The following is a 19,564-nucleotide window of genomic DNA, read 5'->3' on the forward strand; positions in this document are numbered from 1 at the left end:
TTACAAATTTTCATCAGTTACCTGACTCAGAGCTTTTATCAATGCCACAAAATAAAGCACAGCATACAACGGAAGCATATAACCCCACACTTATTTATATTCTATTTTATTGTTTAATTATTTTTTATTAATTCTACTGTTGTTATTGCTTAATTTATATTATATTTGTGTACTTATATTCTGTTTTCTTTTCCCCTGCTGAATACTATTACTTTATCTGAATTCTGTTTGAGGCAGGCTTGTCGGTTAACAGAGTCTGAAAAATGCAAACTATAGCACCAGTGTGTGTGTGTGTGTGTATGTGTGTGTGTGTGTGTGAACTGCACGTGTCTGAGACTTCCTGAAGGTTTGTCACATTGCTGTCTCTCTCTCTCTCTCTTTTCTTAGTTTGCCCTCCCTCCCTTCCTAATTAAACACTGAGCTGGTGGAGGCAATTTGCTCTCCCTCGTTAACAAGGCCTCATTACGGCCCCACACTTCATTTTCTTAATGAACTGATCAAGTTAAATGGAATGGAAAGTTAGGATCGGGAGTTAAGAAAAAATAAAAAATAAAAATACAACTGCACACATACCTGAATTGGAGATTTGGAGAACGTGGTGTGTGGTTTGTGCTGAATGAGGGGGGTGTTGTGGGGAGAGTGTGTGTGTGTGTGTGTGTGTGTGTGTGTCTGATATGATGGATATGATGCAGTTTGATTGATTACCTATTTGCTGTAGAATTGATCAATATTCCACTGGTTGTCTATGGGAAGACCTTAGCCTGAATTGATTCTAATATGACATTTTGATCAGATTCCATGCAAGTATACATGAATATGTTCATTATTATTATTCGTAGTAGTATTTGTAGTAGTAGTAGTTTTGATAGAGAGTTTTAATGTCTCATGATGCTGTTTCAGAGGCTTTTTCACCCTGACAAGAATACACTTCTGGTCAAAACCCTGAATATTTGTAGCTTTTTGAATTGAGGGTGGATTGGATTATATGAAATTATTTCATATCATATTTTAGCTTCTCAAGTATGGATGATTTCACATCACTTTCCTTTCAGCAGGAAACTCTTTGAAAAATCTGCGCTCCAGTCCTGCTACAGACCAAAGACAAAAGTGTGTGTGTGTGTGTGTGTGCAGAGAAAGAAGGGACGGAGAGAGAAAATGAGGCATCGAGGACGAGGGAGGTGATGGAGAGAGAGACAGAGAATACATTTTTTAACCCATGTTCATGTCCTTTAATCAGTCCCTCCAGGAACTTGCGTTTTTGCGATCGCAATAATTAACGCAAATTCAAGAAATCTCCGCAATATTTGCGAGAGCTTGCAGTTTTGCAAAATTGCCGCAACTTTTCCGCATGAAATGGCCAAATCAACAGACCGCTTGTGATTTGGACCAATTGTCGCATTTCGTGTCGTGGTAACTGTCGTGGAAGATGAACAAAGCACACCTGCCAACAAAAATTACTGCCATAGACCGTGCAAAACAAAAGAAAAGCAGCAAGAATCGAGGTGAGTGCAAAATTCAAGCTCTTGGAAGAGTTAATAGCTTAAACGGAGAGTGGGAGAGAATAGGGGGAGGCTGTGTGTGTGTGTGTGTGTGTGTGAGTGAGTGAGAGAGAGAGAGAGAGAGAGTGTGAGAGTGAGAGAAAAGAAAAAAATTCCTTTGCTTGCAATTTTTCCCAATTCCCGCAATTTTACCGCAAAAAGAGCACATAAAACCTTGCAAATTGTATCGCAATTTTTGAGAAAAGCCGCAGCAAAATCAAGCATTTTTTGCCGCAATAATCACAGAAAAACTCTGCGAAATCCTGGAGGGACTGTCTAATGTTCTATATGTGTTATGTATAAGTGGATAAAGGTATAATACAACAAGTTTTCACACATGAATATATTTCTTCAAACCATGGATAAAAACATGGATACATAGAGACAAATTTAGCAAGTCTGTGTATTTGGCTGTATTTGGCAGTATATTGTAATAATTTTGATGAGAATCATGTCTTCACATTTTTTTATACTTTTATTGTTATTACCAGAAGCCTCTCATTCTCTTTCCTTTATTGATTTATTATTTTCCACCCTCTATATGCTTTGGCGACGCAGCTGTATTTGCATGCCGTGCCGATAAAGCAAATGGAAAATTGAAAGACAGAGGGGTGACGGGCACGGAAAAGGCAAGGAGAGAGAAACGGAGTGGGTGGGAGGGAGGATGGGGGAGACGAAAGGCAGAAAAGCTGAAATTGGACGGAGAGTATAAGAAAAAAGACTCAGCAATGCAGGGAGAGGAGAGAGAGAGAGAGAGAGAGAGAGAACGAGAGAAGATAATGGCTCCCAGTATAAGCCTTTGGATCCCCCACTTAAAGCTCAGAGACACGGGAGAGGACAGGCCAATCTGCTGCTATTCAGTGTGTTCACATGGTGTAAGGGAGAACAAACAGGTGGCAACCTTGACAGAGCTGCACTGTCAAGGTTGGAGAGCTGAAAAAAAACAAACAGTTAAAAGTCCATTACTGTAAGCAGGGATGTAGCGGAGGGTAAAGCCACCTACACTCAATTTATGCACCGTTGAGTTTACCGATGTAGGAGAGAGCAGGGTAAGACGAGCCAGTGGGTAAGTTGGGCTGCCCCCTGTATTTTAGCAATGATAAACACTATGTGTCATATGACCAGACATTTAGGAAGAGACTTCCATTTCAACATGGCTGCGATGGAACCAGCCACATAGGACAAGTAGTAAGTACATTTATACTCATAACAGTGTTTTTTGTTTTTTATATTCATTGTTTAATGGCTGTTGTTTCAATACCAATTTAGCTACATTCAAACATATAAACAATAAATGTTGGTCTATTACCATGGACCAAAACCACATGAATTAATTAGCAAAAGTTTAGCAGTGAACGAGTGCGTAGACCAATTTTTTTCAAAAAGGTGGCTATGGGGTAACTTGAGCCAAAGGCCATGGGGCAAATTGAGCCATGGGACCACATTTTTTTTAAGAAGTTGTTATTTTCGTAGAGCTGCATTCTTCCAAGTTCATTTGTTAGCATCGTGAAATATTGGTGGAAGCATTTGTTTTAGTTCTGTCTCATTTTTCCTTGCCATGTAAAAGTGTAAAAATGTAAAAAAAAATAATAATAATAAAATTTAAAAAAAGTTTTATCAAACTGATCAGACATCAGTAGCTGGGTTTCCATCCAAGTATTATTATTATTATTATTATTTTTTAATTATATGTCCAATTAAATGTTGGCATTAATGTTTGTTAATGCCAACGTATTGTCTAAATTGAAACCATTATTATAACAACATTATAACAGTATAACACTACTTAATGCAGTTGTGCATTTAATATGAATTCATCTTTGTTAATGTCACTGTTCATACTTAATTCATGTTAGTAAACACATTAGTAATGACACATTATTAACAAACATGTATAACAACATTAATTCATGCAGTTGTTCACGTGCATTTAACATTAACTAATCTTTGTTAATGTTGTTATTCATGTTTAATTCATGTTAGTAAATGCATTAGTTAACATTAGTTAATGAACAGGTAATGTAAAGTGTTACCGTACATTTGAATATTTTTTAGTTTATTTCTTTGTTTTCAGACAAAATAAAAGCATGCAATATGGCCAACATTAGCTGACACCAAAGAACAATAACAATATGCCCAGTACTAATCAATTCTTGAGACAGTCCTTTTTTCTAGTGGATGTGTTTTCTGACATTCAGGAAGCCGATTTATTCACTTCAGTCCAGCTGATGGAAAAGCACCAAATTTGCAATTTGTTTTTTGTGACATTTCAAAATGTGATGTTTGCCCTCGGCTCATTTTGTTCTGCTAGGCTTTCCAACCATGAGGAACTGCTGGCTATCAGATGTCAGCATCCGTCTCTTTATACCCATAATACCTTGTGTTTTGGGGTCGTTTCCTGTAGTTGGTTTGGATTACATTCTCACTCCTTACAAACCGCACCGCAGTTCTCTTGAAGACTGAGACTTGCATTTTCAGGCGTCTCAGTGCCGTTATTTGGTGCCACCAGAGTTCAAATGGCGTTGTTCTCACCTGACCGAACGAACCCAACTAAAGGAGGAAACGCTCCAGAGTTCAAATAAACTTTTCCAGCGAACGCGCCCAAACACGCAGACCCGCCGCCTCCATCACCACTACAGCTGTTTAGAGGATTCAGCTGGTTCCATTACAGCGATTCAGAGGAATAATGAACTCATGGGAGTGGAACTTTTTCAGCTTATACAGTGCAATCCATCTTTCTTACTTTTTTTTTTCTTTTTTTTTACTCCTGCCCTTTTTTTTTTTTTTTTTCAGCCAGTTGGTTTGATAAACGGCCTCTTACGCAAAGGCTGAGAAGAGGGAGGGAAAGAACGGAGAGGCTGAGCGAACAACACACACACGCATTGACAAAAAGAAAGAGAGAGAGAGAGAGAGAGAGAGAGAGTTCTCAGAGCACCTTTTAAACAAGAGTAAGTTTGAAGGCTCATATTTCATTAAGTCCTTATTATGAGGCTCTGTCATCGGCCCCGCAACCTGCTATAATCTGTAAGCCATTACCAGTGCCTAAAAATAACCGAGTTAACACGCGCAGCTGCCGAGCCAACCGGGAAAATTTTAATAAACGTCATGTAACCGCCGCCACAATCAAATTTAATGGGCCTGAACCGCGGCAAACCAATGCTCTGCCCCGCCATGCGGTTTTGCACGAAGGAGACGACAAGCAAACCCAATAACAGAAGAATATATTTGTTTCTTTTTACATATTTGGGTGGCGGTGGTGTTTACAGTACCGCAGATTTGCCTCAATGTCCCCGAACACTCGGCTGGGGGGAAGCTGCCGAGAGAGAGAGAGAGAGAGATGTCAAAAACCATGGAGATAGAGAAGGGGGAGAGAGAGAGAGAGAGAGAGAGAGTGAAGTCCAAAACCAGGAGATAGAGAAGGGAGAGAGAGGTAAAAAAAACCAGGAGATAGAGAAGGGAGAGAGAGGTAAAAAACCAGGAGATAGAGAAGGGGGAGAGAGAGAGAGAGCGAGAGAGAGAGAAAGAGAGAGAGAGAGTGAAGTCAAAAACCAGGAAATAGAGAAGGGGGAGAGAGAGAGAAGTTCAAAACCAGGAGATAGAGAAGGGAGAGAGAGGTAAAAAACCAGGAGATAGAGAAGGGAGAGAGAGGTAAAAAACCAGGAGATAGAGAAGGGAGAGAGAGGTAAAAAACCAGGAGATAGAGAAGGGGGAGAGAGAGAGAGAGCGAGAGAGAGAGAAAGAGAAAGAGAGAGAGAGAGTGAAGTCAAAAACCAGGAAATAGAGAAGGGGGAGGGAGAGAGAGAGAGAGAGAGAGAGAGATCAAAAACCAGGAGATAGAGAAGGGAGAGAGAGAGAGAGAAAGAGAGAGAGGGGGAAGGAAAAGTCAAAAACCAGGAGATAGAGAAAGGGGAGAGAGGGCAGGAAAGGAGCCTGGGAATGGCCAGAGGATAAACAAAAATGAACTTGTCGAGGCTGAGATTTACCACAGAGGACACCAGCTAGACCTCGTTGCCTCGTATTGAATAAACTGAGTGAACAAGATCCATATCGTTCCCTTATTTCGGTTTATTTGTATCCTCGTTTTCATTATTTTGCCCAGCCAATTTCATAATTCATGCCTACAGATTGATTAACATCCTGTATCCTGTTTTAAACCTTGTGCTTAATTTAGGCTCGTTAATTTAAGTTCCAAACTGATTTCACCTACTTGCCATAATTAGTTGAATTTAGTCGATTGCATTGAGGCATTTAGTTTAATTAGGCTGACATTTCGCTGAATAAAGATTTATCTAGTCAAAGGAGGCTTTTGATAAGGTATAATGATTTGTTGATCAAGTTTTCCCTCAGGTAGAAAAAAACCCCAAGATGAGTTATCAAGGCATTCCCTGCTGATACAAGCAGTTATTATTAGTAAGAAATTATTGACGAGGACATTGAGAGCTACTGGCAAACACTGTTGTCAATATGCAGACTGGAGGGATGATAAGACTTTATAAAGGACTTGTATCGCTCAGCGCTTAGAGCTCTCCAACTCCGACTCAGAATAAAGTCTCATTTTATATCCATTCACAAGCTTGAGTGCATATTTTATATATCATATGCAGCATTTTGTGCATACAAGGTAGGGGAGACCGGGGCATGTTGTCCCACTTTTTACTCATTGGTGTATTTCTCAGCAGTGCCTTACTACTGAGATACAATATATGTTTTTCTAGCTAGATTAAGGTATTGTCTAAAAAATGGCATTCTATCATTCTGAATAATTTAGCTATTACTGATGAAATACCACTTGACAACTTGTGACAACTTACCCCACGTCAGGACATGTTGTCACACATGATGAGGCATATTGTCACATAGACAAGTGTGCTGTGTTTGTGCATTCAATTCCATTTCCACTGAGAAGAAAAACACTAAGATTTTCAATATTTACTGTCAGGTATCGAAACATAAAAGTTGTTCCTATGTTAGTTGTTCTTAGTGTTTTGACTTAGATTGTTGTAATCAACATAGGTAACCTCTTATTAAGACAGTGAACATTTGTGCAATTGGACTTTTGGCTCAAAAAAATTTTAGACAACTTGTAACAACTAGCCCCGCTCTCCCCTGCTACTTAACAAATTTTTTTTTTCTGCTACAGGACGGCCACTCCTGGGACCCAAACATAGGAGAGAAGTCAGAAAAAGAAGAAGAGTAGGAGGAGGAAGTGGAAGAAAGATGTAGGTGAAGAAGAAAGGGAGTTTAATCAGAAGCAGAGGAAGACAGAGGTGTGGAGATGAAGAGGCAGAGAGAGAGAGAGAGAGAGAGGTAAACATGGATGTTGTGGAGAGTAAACCCACCTAAATACAGTTTACCAGCCATTTTCTTTGCAGAATAGATGTTGCCACCTTTTTATGGCTGTTAAACTTCAGGTAATGTTTTTTTTCTATCAATATTTTGGTGCTCAGCGCTCATTGCTGTGGTGTTTGGATTTTCTGTTGATGCAGTTTGAGTTTCTCTTTTCTTTGTCTGTTCAGCCATGGTGGCTATCACTGCTCATGCTAACCACCCAGTTCTTCTTCTACTGTTTATTCCAAACAAACCGGAAACGTAAAACGCATCACACATGGATGCAAGTGTAGGACTGAACATAATTCATTTGACTGTCACTGTTGATGAGTTAATTTTAATATCAGTGTTAAAGTGTTTTCTCCTGTCAGTTGCAGACTTGTGTGACCTGTTCACAGCTCTTCAGATGAGTTTAAATGGAGAAGGAGACTCAGTCAGACAGGGGGAGCAGGATCCACCTGACCCCTGGACTTTTCCACGACTCCTCTTCACATTTGTGATTCATTTGATTCCATTGGTATGCACGTCATTTATTGTTCAAACTCTAATAAAGTGTAGACCATTTTCTCCTGCCAGCTGGAGACTTGTCTGACCTGCTCTCCTCAGCTCTTCAGCTGAGTTCAAGAGAAGAGTAAGGAGACTCAGCTGGACAGGAGAAGCAGGATCCTCCTGGACTCCCTGAACACCGGGAGTCGTCTGATGATTCAGATGATGAGGAGGATTTAGTGGAAAACATTGCACTGGTATACACACATTTTATTGGTTGCAAGACAGAATGATTTGATTGATTACAGATTTAGGGTTGAAGAACAAAATTCTGGGCCCTTTTTCTCCTATCAGCTGAGGACTTCTCCCACCTTCTCTCTCATTCTTCTCAAATGTCGAGTATGGAGAAAGAGCTGCACAGAAGCAGCAGGAGGCTCTTACTTTCCACCACCAACAGGTCGACTCCTTAATCGTCAACTCTGCTCATGATTCTCATGATGACAACTATGACTCTGATGAACTGGTCCAAGCCATCGGGGCAAAGGATGAGCAGGCAGCACAGCAGCCGACTGCTGCACTCAGCAACCCTGTGGAGGATTCTGCTGTCTCCACCAGCACCGACTGTGCTGCTGTCCAGGTCCTGACCGCTGACAGCTGCTCTGCCGCTGCCACGGCTTCTAGCACCGACAGCCTCTCCGGTGGCAGAACAGCTGATAGCTGTAACCGGCCGCCGACAGAGAGCACATCGGCGGTGGAGAAGCGGGAGCCTTCCTACAACCTCTACTGTAACTCAGCGCTAACTCCAGCCTTCCCTCCATCTGCCTCCACCATGAAGCCTCCAAATGTTCAGCTCTGTCCACAGAGCTCTGCCTGACCATACCTCCAGCTCCAACTTCTACCAACTCTTCATGTTTGGACCTTGGTCACACACAAATACCACTTTTGTGAGGCTATTGACAGGTATCCCAAAGTGAATGAGCTCTTTACTAATTTGATCATGTATGTTGACAGAAGTCTTTTTCAAATTTGCATCAACTCCACTGTATCCCTCGACTAAGGCCCCAGTCTTCTGAGACAAAGTGGCATGTTAGTGTGCAATCATTTGTGAAAAGAATCTGTCCACATATCTGTGGTGATGGCCTCATGTACGCTACACCTGAATGAAGACATTTCGCCTGCGCTACACCTACGCTACATGTGTCTGACGTCTGCATGACCATTGTAAGTTTATGGCAGGTCTTGATGTGATGTAATGACGTTTGGTCAGATCTTACAGTTCTTGTTCAGGTGTCAGGTAGGCGTTTCACTGACTGGAGCTCTAGTGAGCTAACACAATCCACGCTTTGTGTGTGTGTGTGTGTGTGTGTGTGTGTGTGTGTCTGTCAGGAATAGGGATGTAGTGGAGGGTATACCCAGCCAAAATAGAGTTTACCACTTTTATTAGGCTGACATGAATCTTTATGAGGTGTGAAATAGAGTTTTTTAAGGGGGAGAAAAGTATAAATGAATGTTGAAGTTGATTTTTGTTCATATTGGTTATATTGGTGGTGGTTTGCTAATAATATAACATATTGATCATCCACTGCAAGTCATAGTTTACCCTCGTTTTTTATTTACCACCATCACAGCTCATGATGCTATGCAATGACGGCTTTATTCAGTCCCACCAGGATTTCGCAGAGTTTTTTTGTGATTATTGCGCCCAAAAATGCTTGATTTTGCTGCTGCTTTTCTCAAAAATTGCGATACAATTTGTGAGGTTTTATGTGCTCTTTTTGTGGTAAAATTGCGGGAATTGGGAAAAATTGCAAGCGTTTAAGCTATTAACTCTTCCAAGAGCTTGAATTTTGCACTCACCTCGATTCTTGCAGCACTCGTTTTGCGATGACGTAAGTTACCACGACACGAAATGCGACAATTCGTCCAAATCACAAGTGGTCTGTTGATTTGGCCATTTCATGCGGAAAAGTTGCGGCAATTTCGCAAAACTGCAAGCTCTCGCAAATATTGTGGAGATTTCTTGAATTTGCGTTAATTATTGCGATCCTGGAGGAACTGTTTATTGGTGATACATGCAACCTGAATAACCAGACTGGAACAAGCCAGTGTGATGGGGTGATTCAACTGGAGAGGAAGAGGAGGAGGAGGAAGAAGAGGAGGAGGTGAAAGGTGACTGTATTTCTACAGCGTGACAGAAAGAAAACATGCTGGTTATTTCCTGGCTTTACCTTGGCCTGCACTCCTCTGGAACCAGTGCTGTTTTGTTAGATGAGTGCTTTTTAGAGTGTTTTTCTGCATATGAGTGTGTGTGTGTGTGTGTGTGTGTGTGTGCGTGTCTGTAGTATGCGTGTTTTGGCCTGCACTTGTAAAATCAACAGCAACAGCTTCTGAAGGCCAAACAGCCCGGGCATGTTATTCTCCGGAGGAATCTAAGAGTTAAATAGCAACACAGCCCTCGATGATTGCATTCACCTTCCTCAGCATAACCACACACACTCGCTCTCTCGCACACACACACACACACACACACACACAGAGGCTATTACGACCCTCCCTTGACACTCCCTGACAGCCCGTCGCCCCCACTACTCCTCCAGCACAAAGGCATCTAACACAGCGCCTGAAAAACGTAGGTGTCTTCAAAGCTAATCCACTCCACATATTGATTTGAGCTCGCTTTGTTCCCGCCGCTCCTCTTAGCCTTCTGCGGCAGGGGGGGGTCACAGACGGAGAGAGAGAGGGATGGAGAAAAAAAGTAGAAGAAAGCAACGGAAAGAGAGATAAACCAAGAGATGTGAAGGATGAAGAGGTGACGGGGCCGGGGTCCTGCGCCACAGCGGAGTGAAGCACCGGACGATTATAAAACCGAGAGAGAGAGAAGAGCCGAGAGAGAGGATCCTACCACTGGCTTTGTCAGAGGAAGACACCTAGTCACCCCCCAGACTTGAGAAGAACACACACACCCCTGCCTTCAGTGCTCTTTCACAAGACCACTGCAGGTCAACCACTCTCCATGTGAAGAGAAGAAGAGAGCAGATGGAAGGAAAGAAAGAACTTCTCCCTCAGGTTATCTACAGGTTCCAGAAGGCCAAAGCCAAGACTTTTTCAAGACATATTAAGTGTTACCTGGAATTAAATGTCAGGCCAATTTAAAGATACAGATAAAGAAACAAAAATTTGGCAAAAACAGCTTATTTCTGATTGAGCATAGCTAATGAAAGTTCTAAGACTTTAAATGGACAAAGTAGTTAAAGTTCTAATACTTTAAATGGGCAGAATGATGGAAGTTCTAAGATTTTAAATGGACAGAATAGTGAAAGTTCTAAGACTTTAAATGGGCAGAATAGTGAAAGTTCTAAGACTTTAAATGGACAGAATAGTGAAAGTTCTAAGACTTAAAATGGGCAGAATAGTGAAAGTTCTAAGACTTTAAATGGGCAGAATAAGAAAAAGGACACCAGGAAATTAAATGTTTAGAGACATGAAGTCCAACATGTCTGTAATATTGTATTAACCCTGTTCTGTGTTAATCTAGTAGTGGACATGCATAATGTGACCAACTGGAAGTGTCAGTAATGTAACATAAGAACCTACAACCAACATTACTGTCGGTCCCATTGGGAATCCCAAAATGGGATTCAGTGTTTACCCCAGGTTTTATATACTGTTGAGTAAAATCCTCCCACACCACACTGGAATGATTTCTCTGGTCAGACACCTGATAGAAAATGAATGATAATAAAAACATATTGACTGGCTGTGGTCAGGGCTTTTATCTTCATAAATATAGCTGAAGTGTGGATCTAAACTGTGTCTGTTCATGTATACACACTTAGAGCTTGGACTTCTGTGCTAATGTAAGCTAAGACGGGTTAGACAGAAGAACTTACCACCTCATCTGAATAAGGGCAATAAAAGAAAATCCCAAACAAATGAAAACTCAATGTATTTTCTTTAGGGAGGTGGACAAATATATCGGATTTTTTAAACCAATATTTGGATCGCAGTGATGTAGCAGTAAATAAAAAAGTGGGTAAACCCTGACCTCCAGTCAGTGATCCTCATGAGGCAAGAAACCTCCACCAAAAATCAATAATACTTTCAGACAGGTTCGTTTACACTTCTTTTCCCCTTAAACACCCTTCCCTCGTCACTTTGATATTACTTGCTATGGTGTATACTATGAATTTACCTCATAGAGATTGATGCCGGGCAGAAAAACAGTGGGTAAACTCAATTCTGCAAGTAAAACCGTAGGTCATTCGAGTTTAGGTGGGTTTACCCTACCACTACATCCCTGGTCTAAGCCGATCCTGGATGGGCAAGAGAAAAGAGGACCCAATCTGTCACATTACACCACTACCACTCTCTGTCTCCTGTCTCTAAAAAGCTTTTTCAGCTCAACATTTCCATCTGAACAGTGAAAGGTTAGGGATGGACCCTAGAGACCCAAACAGACGGGCAGAGGGTCTGTTTGAACCCTTCGGTTTGGTCAGGGCCACCTTGTAGCTCCAGGCAAAGTCAAGAGGTGGCAGGCAAGGCAGTCACCTCCACCGCTACTTTCTGCTTTGGTCTCTCTCTTTCACCCTCTTTTTGCCCTCTCCTTCCGCCACCCCCACCCTTCCTTTTTCTCTCTTTTTGCTTTTCTTCCACTCCCTTAGGCAGCACCTTGCAGTCCATCAACACCTCCTCTTCACGGAGAGAGAGAGCGCGTGAATCGATAGCGCTCAGGTCTGAGCAGTGGAGAAGGCATCGATTGCTCGGTCCCGCCGACTGCCCTTTCTCTGTCTATTCTGCAAGCTGGAGGGCAGGAACTTTTAGAGCCGTTTTCATGTCAGTGGGACATTTATCTAATTTTGGACCTCGAGAGATGCGGCAGGGCGATGTTGCAGTCTCTCTTCGCGATGCTGAATTTATCCACAGGACCGCCGGCCCTTGATCGCGGGGAACAGCGGCGGTCTTGTACGTTGACGAAACTTATTTGAATAAGAAACATTCAAAATGACGAGTCTCTAAACTCCTGAGCTGCTAGTAATCACCGTATTGTTGTTATAATTACTGAGACGCTGCTCCGAACAATCACTAGGGATCCTGGAAAAGCTAAAGCAGTAGATTATTTTGATGGGAATTTTTGAACAAGGTAGCTGGTGAAAACCACTGATATGTCACTGTGGTCTGGATAAAATTGAAGGAGGTGCTCAGGTAAGTAACTGTCATCATCAAACCTAGCTCCCCTGGTTATAGGAAGAAGATCTGGACAGGACTAGGGACTGGAAAGAAAGAACATGTCAGTGATTTTCTCAAACTCTGGCACAAATCACCTACTGCATTTTTAATTAACTGTGACATCCTGGAGTGCGATCACACCTACACTTTGTCTTCTTTGGTCCGAACCATAGTGGAAAAGTTGACTTTGTTGCCCAGTTATGAGTGAACCAGGGCTTGTAAACAAAAGTCACATGGACTCACAAGTAGTTTTGGTAACCTGTCATCACACCAGGTTAGAGATTTTGGAGTCAAAACAAATCTGATTCCAGTGCCTGTAGCTTTAGCTAAGCATGATGGATTTGTCTACGCTCTTCTTCTCTGGTGTTCATACCTAAGTACGCATGAAGAAATAGCTGAATATGAGCATCAGTCCAGACTTCATTTTGTTATGCTAGGCTTTCCAAGCATGAGCAACTGCTGCCTATCGGATGTCAACATCCGTCTCCTTATACCCATAAACCCTTGCGTTTTGGGGTCATTTCCTATAGCTGGTTTGGACATTTCTAGACGTCTTGGTGTCTGGTGCCACTTGAGTTCCAATGGCATTGTTCTCACCTGGACGAACAAACCGAACTACAGGAGGAAACACTCCATAATTCAAATAAATCACTCCAAACAAGCTTGGTGTGAACACGTCCTTAATCACTCACTTGTGCACCTGGCATCTGGATTACCAGGGCTGTATAAGCAGTCATGGGTAGAGCAGCATCACTCTTAACAAAGCTGTGGATCCTCTTGAAGAGAGTTTTGCCTGCTCTGCTGTACTGTGGGTGACGTTTGGTGACGTCCCTGAATTACCAGTCCCCCAATGAATTATTTTACCGTCCACATGACTGACTGAAATGATCCGTATGCATGGGCAAAATCAAATTACTGACCTCCCCTGGTAATATGAATGTCGTCTGGAGAGGGCTTAAGACTTAAGCTTTTTTTCCCCTCTATTCCATATTAACATGGGTTTGGCATTTACTGCTCAACCTCAGCCTCTCTGAGCTGTACACCAAACCCTCAACATGTCATATGTTTTGTCAAATGCCAACATCATGCAGACTTCACGTTAAATAAAGGACTGTAGGACATGTTGGAGGGAAGATTTCACATTTGGTTAGAATAAAACAAAAAAATCAAAGAACATCTCATTATCCATATGTGAACATATGAATTCAGACTGGCTTTTGGAAACAAATGAATACTGTTGACTGCAGGTTTTCAGAGCACCAGCTTGGGGGTCACAGTGTTCAGAGGTGGAGCTTGGGCACCACCTAGTGCCCAGACAGAGATAGGATGCCTGTAAAACATAAGAAAGTAACCCCAATACTCAATACTAAGATACACACACACTCACCTCTCTGATCTTCACATAATAGCCAGCACTGTGGAACATCTTTCCTATCAAAGAGATTTTTATTGCCATTGAAAATAAGATTGAGTTCTCATTCGTTTGGGATTTACTTTTCTTTTTTTTTGCCCTTATTCAGATGAGGTGGTAAATTCTTCTGTCTAATCCGTCTTAGCTTACATTAGCACACAAGTCCAAGCTCTAAAGTATGTATGCATGAACACACACAGTTTAGATCCCCACTTCAGCTACATTTAGGAGGATAAAAGCCCTGCTCTGGGTAATAACCCAGAAATACTACTTAGGCAGGGCAAATCAGACCCCCCCACACACACACATCCACATACATACCCACCCGTTCTCCCCCTCACCACCGCACACCCGCATACGCACAAACATTTGACACACTTGCTTTTGCTTTATCAGCAGGACTTTGTCAAATGAGGTACAAAACTGCTGAGGAAAATAGTCTGCTGCGTTTCAGGTCTTATCATGGCTCATACATTATACGTTGATAGAGGCAGAAGTCATAACCTCTCCTCCTCACATCTCCATATAGTCTGATATCAGCACTTAGCAGCGATTTCTATTTCTGTTCTGCATCACTGGGAGACGGCTTTGTGTTTCTCTAGGAAAACCTCTGCGCTTACACATGATGAACTCCCAATGAAGACTAATGACATGCCCTAAATGTTGTTCTCTTTCTGTTTCTCAACAGACAAATTGAAGTTTATTCTCGAAGCCGAAACTTTACTCGATAATTGAGGGTATTGAAGTTTTTCTCAGTTGACAAATTCAGCGGGATTCTACTGTTGCGTTCATTGTAACAGAAAAAAATAACAAAAAAATAACAGAAACGCCACATGGAAAAGCACTTGAACTTTGAAGTAACATCACAATTACAAAGATGTCAGCTTTAAAAGAGGTATGACATTCGCCACTTTTATATGAGTTTTCACGTGAAACAACTAATAGAGTTCCATAGAGGCCAAATGGTTGTTACCCGAATTGCAGGAGCATCGCTCACAAAAACCGCAAAGTTATGTAATGTGGCAAGTCTGGAAAATCATGACTGCATACTGGGACAAGTTCCACAAGGGTACATGAGGGTGTTTTAAATCCATTATTTTCCCCATCCCCTGCTCATAGCTGCTGAGCCCGTTCCAAGTAGTTTGATTTCAATTCATTTGACTAATTTCAGAGTGCCTGGATTAGCATTCGACACTAAAACAAGTCTATCATATGATAGACAATCTGTGTATGCAGTGTTGTGTGACTGAGCTAAATAGTCACTGTGATTTTACTAATTTATGTGTTGTGGCATCACAGCTGTTTACTAAACCAACTGCAGACAAAAGATAATAAAATAACTGACTATATCTTATCAAACCCCTCTTGTTATTTTATTCTAAGCTAAAAGATTCTTTCCCTGAGATGAAAAGGTTTTATGCAGAACAAAGCAATTTGAGGAGCAGCTACAGTGTAGTTAGGCCAAATTTAGACCCAGCACTCCCTCAGGCTGGATTGGCAATAGCCAAAACTGTTAAAATGCACACTGAGCTTGATTCTACTGATGGAAAATGTGAACCCTCTCTACTATTTCAGATGACACATCAGCGGTTTTGTTCAGTCAGCAGAAAAATTACGAGTCAAACAGCTGAGAACATGGCAACATGTCTTGAACTGGATCCCAGTCCACCTAAACTGGTTGACAAAACCACTGCCAGGAGCAAAGTATGGAACTATTTGGCTTACAATCAACATCAAAACCCCTGTGGAGAAGTTGCTATACGTTTACATGCATCATTTATCATTTATCTAAAGGGTTTTCCTTTAGATGAATGATCTCAAATGCAGTGTTACAGCTGCAATATGCAACTTTTCGCCTTGACACAGTAACTGTACTGTTAGTCCCGCCCTCCTCCCCCTCAGTTGTCAGTCACCTTGATGAGCTGTCATCTATAGCCTGAGGTAACTGGTACCACAGGCACTGAAGGAGCAGAAGGCGAACACAGGGAATCTAATGCCGATGTTCACCACGGATTTTGAACGTTTAGCTCCGCTGTTCTTTCTTTTCTTCCTGCTTTCCTCCATTGTTGTTGTTGCTGTGATTTCCCTGCTGTGTGGCCACTAGCCTCATCTTGATAGCCACAACCAGCTCACCACTGGCCACGCCTACAATAAATGGTGTACACTCCAAAAGGCCCCAACATCATTGAAAAGCCAATCTCAGGCAAACAGGGGGATTTAGGCATGAACACAGACTGATAATGTATAATACATCGTATTTATTTGTTGTTATTTTCATGAGGGAAAAACCAGTATATTCCAACTTTAATACTTTGAAGACTATTCAGATAACAAATCCAAAAGCTTTTCATAATCACTACCTTTCTTAGACATGGTGACTTTCTCAGTCCCTGCGCATTTGAAGGGAGACACAGGACGATCGGATTGTACAAAATGTTCTGCCACGGGGAACATTTCCCATTTTTTGAAAGAGGTGGAGAGGCTGATGAGCCGCTCAGCTTGTTATTTTTACATTAGGGTGAGGAGAAATTAGCCATCTGAAGCGGGCCGCCCCTCTCTCCGACAAGCTTCCTGCTAATTATGTGTGTTTGAGTGCCGCACGTGTGTGTGTGTGTGTGTGTGTGTGTGGGGAGAGAGAGAGAGAGAGAGAGAGAGAGAGAGGGGAAGGTATTCTTTCATTCCCTTCCGTTCTCATCATTTAGCAAATCCATTTTTCTGACTGTACTAGGAGGCAGCATCTCTCTCTCTCTCTCTCTCTCTGTATCTCTCGCCCAGCTGTTCTGCAGAGCCATTGTCCCCCTCTCTCCAAAAAGTGAGATTAAAATGTAATTACTTTCGCCACCTGCAGCCACGTCGCGGTGAAGCGGCGGAGGACAGAGAGAATCGCTTCCTAATCCTCACTCGCACCATAACAATACCACAAAAGACAACAATCAATAAAGCTCCTAATTGCGGTAATTTGTCAAAAGCGTTGTCCATATCTGGCGCCATTGTCTTCAATCTGCAGGATAACACTAAGCGCTAAAGTAATGCGCTTAAAGGGAGCGGTTATCTCCAACAAGACCAATAATCAACACGGGGGCAATGAGTGAAAAGAAAGTTGTATCGCAGGACATCTGTGATGTCGGTAATCAATTCACAACAGAATAAGAGCTGTCTGTAAACTAAGGATTCGACTGATATTGGCTTTTCAAGGCCGATATCAATGCTGATATTTGTTTTGATTATCTTTCTCTCTGTGGATCAGTTGATGTCAGCAGTCCAAAATGTCTTCTTCCAAACCCGAAAGATATGGTCGGATTACGCAACAAAATCAAAGCCAACTAAACTGCATTAGGCAATTTCGTACATTGGCGGCCCCTAATGGCAGCGAGAGGTAACTGTTTGAATATTGAAGGACTTCATTACCCGGAAATCCTGTGTGGTGATGTCAGTCAGCTAAATATCTTCTTCTTAGTGTGGTGGGGTGGAGGAGGTGAAGAGGTTCAGCCATCGTTGGTGAGTCCAGCTTTCTGTTTAGGAGACAGTTTAGGAGTTTAGGAGACAAGACTGGTAAGAAAATTTTGCCTGGTGCAGCTTGTGTTTCTAGCCGTCTTTCTGGCAAAATTGTCCACCACAAAATACTGTAGATGTACTTACGTGTCATTGAAGGGCCTGTCACTGCTTCCCTCACTTCACCTTTCTTTTGCCTATGTACATTTTTACGTTTTTGAGTAAGCTTAAATAGCTAACTTGCAAATGTAGATTATTTTAAAGCTGCTGCAGGTAAATTTGGGAGGAAAGACATTAACTCTGAAAAATTCAAACCAGCACAAGGAATGACACGCCTCCCTCTCCTCCTAGTGAGTGACAGGAGGAGTGACTGACAGGACAGAGTCCCGCCTTCTGCCTCTGACTTCTCCTCATTGGTCGGATGGGTTTCCACATATTTCACTTTGAAATGAGAATAGCAGAGGAATGGTGGTGATTTATTTTTATTACTTCTAAATAAATAAAAGTTACCTACTGCAGCTTTAATGCCGATAATTCAAAGTAGATCAACCTTTTTGATGTGGATCCATACACATTACATTTGTTGATTGGCCTGAACAAAATACTACAGCTGTCACATACTGTATGTAATGGGCACTTAGCTGAAGCTGCTGCAAATGTTGCACCTCTAACAAGTACTTTTCATCATTCTCTTCTGATGGATTTCATCTTCTGATGTCTTTGGATTCCAGGTCTGTTTTGATATCAAGTCAGGCCTACACAGGGACTGGAACAAACGCTTCCTCATGGAAAACAAGACAAGAATAACTTTTAAAGAACTTTCACTTGAGTTTTATTTTAGTAGTGAGCAACCTGAAGTCTGGTATTTGCAGTAAAACAGTTATTCCAGACTTTACCTCCCATAACTGACACTATAGCTTTGCTGATATTAACTAAAATAGAGCCACCTCCAAACTAGAAGCTGAAATTGAAATTATTTGCGAGGACCATTCCAAACAGGTCATCTATTCACTTTTATAGGGTAGGTTTAGGAATCATGACAGATTTTTTTTTTCCAATTATTCAGCTGGTTTGTATTTAGCCAGATACTTTCAGTTATAAGTTATATGAGTTTTGAGTTGTGAGCTCAGAAGATCAAAGGAAAATATATGTCCTGAGATGGTTTCTTGTACCAAAATTAAGATTATAGAATTATGAAATAAAAAATATAATGTTATAGGTATTATGTGTTAACCAGAAAATTGACATATTGCTCATGCGTTTTTACAGTCTTTTACTAACTTCTGATATTTTTATGGCTCAGTTTATTTTCTTTCCCTGTTTTCCCCAATGTGTCTTATGACATACTGTGACTTTGCATAAAATTCACTTTAAAAACAAACCATGCCATGCAGCTTTGAAAACATCCACAGTGTGTCTTGTTTGCAAGAGTTGATGAATGATTAATAGAAAAAAATAGCGTTTTGGAGACGACTGACCCTTCATCTGCTTGCGTAATGGCATTGGACAGCTAACTGGGTTTGGCCACTTGCATAGAGCAATAAAGCAAACTGACAGAATAATGCATAGAGCTTTGATTTGAAAAAAATAATAATAATAACCTTTTAAATGAAGCATTTTTGTATAATAATACTGCAAGTTATGAGTCAATTTTGTGAGTGAATTAGTAACAAATCCTTGTTTATAAAAAAAAAAAAAAAAAAAAAGGAAAATGATTAAATGATCCCGCTTTCGTTAATCGAGCTCATTATTTAGGCTGACTGGTTGGCAGCATCTGTAACCTGTTGGCTAACCCAGGCCAGGCTGTTTTGAGGGACTTAGTACTTGTTTTCAGCGGAGGGTGACATAACTTGAAGAGAACATTGCGTGAACAGGCAGGGGGTATGGGGAGGGGCGTTTTCCTTGACGTCATCTGCGTCATGTTCCTCCAACAAGCGCACTGAGCACAGATTGGTTGATTTATGGGAAAACCAGGCTGTCTTCTCACGAGCCCCCGCCTCTTTCTGTCACGGCCACGTTTCTGCACGGCGCGAACCATTTTTGGCACGAGGGGGGGGGTTCTTTATGTAGATGTTTTATTTAG

The 19,564-nt window shown here is 41.6% G+C and overlaps 1 protein-coding gene across 1 annotated transcript in view; it reads right to left on the reverse strand.

The window, feature by feature from the left end:
* Window positions 1-19,564, reverse strand: part of mgarpa (mitochondria localized glutamic acid rich protein a) — a 455,365-nt gene that overhangs the window by 395,814 nt on the left and 39,987 nt on the right. The gene's annotated exons all lie outside the window — the stretch shown is intronic.

This window comes from Centroberyx gerrardi, chromosome 16 (assembly GCF_048128805.1).
Source record: "Centroberyx gerrardi isolate f3 chromosome 16, fCenGer3.hap1.cur.20231027, whole genome shotgun sequence".
Classification (NCBI taxonomy): Eukaryota; Metazoa; Chordata; class Actinopteri; order Beryciformes; family Berycidae; genus Centroberyx; species Centroberyx gerrardi.